The following is a 2,589-nucleotide window of genomic DNA, read 5'->3' as shown; positions in this document are numbered from 1 at the left end:
TCTTTTTGAACCATTTTTACATATTCATGATGTTGTCACTTACTGCCAAATGAATTTTCAGTTATCCAAAGTGAAGAATATCAGTGAATATTGAAGCCATATTTCAAGCCACAAAATATCTCAAAGCTAAATCAATCCCTCTCCATTGAATAGTGCTCGGAATAAGATTTCCAATGGTATATGGAAGTCCCAAAATGGACTTCTTGATCAGAAGATATGGCCTATTGAAGTTAAGGGGTTTGTTGCCTTTGAAAGGAAGGAAAGAAGAGTAGACAAAGGAGGTTCAATATTGCAAATCGGCGATCGGCTAGTCTAGGAAGCAACGAGGAAATCCAAGGTTTGGGATAAAACCAACGATCCCCAATATTGCAAATCGGCAATCGGCGGATCCAGGCATATCGGCGATCGACGGGTCCAACAGACCACTCTTAAGAAATTGCGGGGGAATACGTCGATGGTGTTAAAGCGCTGGGGAGGGCCAATTGTGATTAACAAAGGAAATTAGTTGCAAAACCAAAGAAGGACAGACCTTTTCTCTCCCCTCCAAATAGGCCATGTGGCGGAATACTATTGGTCCCGACAAACCCACATGGCACTGACATCATCATGACATGGCAGTATGAAGGACACATGGCATGCTGATATGGCGTGTTCAGGGTCCTTTGGTATCATATTTGGGTGACATGTGTCACCACTCACAAGGTGACACGTGACAAAGGATGATGTCATCTCGTAGATCGAAGATTGGATGAGGAAAATCACAGTATCAAGTTTAAACCTCTGATTTAAAAACTCTGATTGAAGGGCTCCGATAAGGGGGCTAGCCGCAATCACATAAGGAGTCGAAGATCCAAGGGCTTAGCATAGAGGGTGATCGAAAATCATGTATCACAAGTATCAAAGGGTGCAACCAAATGCAGTGTCATGAAACCGCCAAATGCCAATAACACTAAAATGGCCGATTGCAATTTAACAAAGGTTTGCAACAAAAAAACAAGGGTAGGTGGACACTTTCTCTCTCCTCCAGAGGGGCACGTGGTGGAACACTATTGGTCCCAATAAACCCACGTGGTGGCTAACGTCATCATGACGTGGCAATACGAAGATGATGTGGCAGTACAGAGGACACGTGGCATGCAGATTTGGCATTTTTTAGGGTCATAAAGGGCCAAATTAGGGTGACACATGTCACCACTCACAAGGTGGCATGTGGAAAAATAAGATGTCATCTCACAAATCAGTGATCGAAGGTCCCAGCTCATCACATATGACAATTGCAAGAGTTTGGAGGTTGAAAAACCAAAGGCATGGATTAGAAAATTCGTGATCCCCGATCCCCGATCCCTAAGCTAAGGCTAAGCAATAGGTCATTACCCCCGGTCATATGAGAAGGAATGCAAAAAGGGGCTAAATCATAAGGGGCCTAAAGATCCCAGAACTCACCTGTTTTGTAAATGTTTTTAAGTGTAAATGGCTAATAATGAGAACCCTTGATTCAACATTAAGGTAGTATTAATAGGCATATCATGGCTCTAATCGCATGGCACAAGAAGTTAAAGGGACAAATGAGTCAGCAACAATATTCAGAATCAGTTGCGACCTTCATGGGTGATCGCTTCCGCTTCCTTTAAGAAAAGAGAAAATTTTTAAGACAAAAAGCAACAGGGAACTGGCCAAGAGAGCACAAGGCCTAATATTACAAAAACTTGGTTGGACTAGAGGCCAACAAAGAGAGTGGCAAGGATATATTTCTGCAGGACCATCATTTCAGTTCACTTGTTAATTTTGTTTTGTTGTTTTTCATTGATATTTCTATTCTCTTTTGTTTCCAAGAAAAATATCTTTCTATTGTAATAATTGGAGGTGACAGAGCGAGCACGCCGAGACAGCTAGTCATGTAAGCAGTTGGAAGATCTAGCCTGATATATTTTGTAATTTTCATGTTCTACCTCTCCTTATAAAAGGGAGGAAGAAACACTTAGAAAATGTTCTGAATTCTAATGAATAATGCCATGTTATTTCTGAGACTATATAATTTCAAGACTTGCATCTTTCAAAATATTAATGAAATGGTGGTGATTCCTACATTCGAGTACTACAGTATGTTCCCTCTCTGTTTAAATTCCATTATGTTCACATTTCCTCTCTGATTTCATGTAATTGTAGATACCATAAATATCTCATATGTTCTTACAAATTCATTGGTATTGACTTGTTAATGCACCTGCTTTTATGTATCTTTGGGAATATATCTTTAAATTGCACTACATGAATCATAGCACCCAATCCTCTTTCATTCATTATGTCTTCCTTTAACTCAGATAAGCATAGAATTCTTGAAGCTTCAAGCTCTATATGGTGAGTTATTCTATATCCTTCTTCTCTTTCATTTCTCTGCTAAAGCTGATTAAACTGTAGGTACTCGAACTACTCAGCCTCCACTAGTTCATACATATATTTCTGTAAATTGTATATGTGAAAGAGTATCAGAAATACATGGCCTATGTCCTTTGATGAATGATCCAACCGATGTTGTTTGTTGTATGTATTTACATATGTGTATAAAATGTATATGATGTCTCTATTTTC

This window comes from Pinus tabuliformis, chromosome 7, assembly GCF_031772625.1.
Source record: "Pinus tabuliformis cultivar Carrire ecotype Pingquan chromosome 7, CPIR1, whole genome shotgun sequence".
NCBI classification, from domain to species: Eukaryota; Viridiplantae; Streptophyta; class Pinopsida; order Pinales; family Pinaceae; genus Pinus; species Pinus tabuliformis.
The sequence above is the reverse complement of the archived record's forward strand: the minus strand, read 5'-3'. Positions refer to the sequence as shown.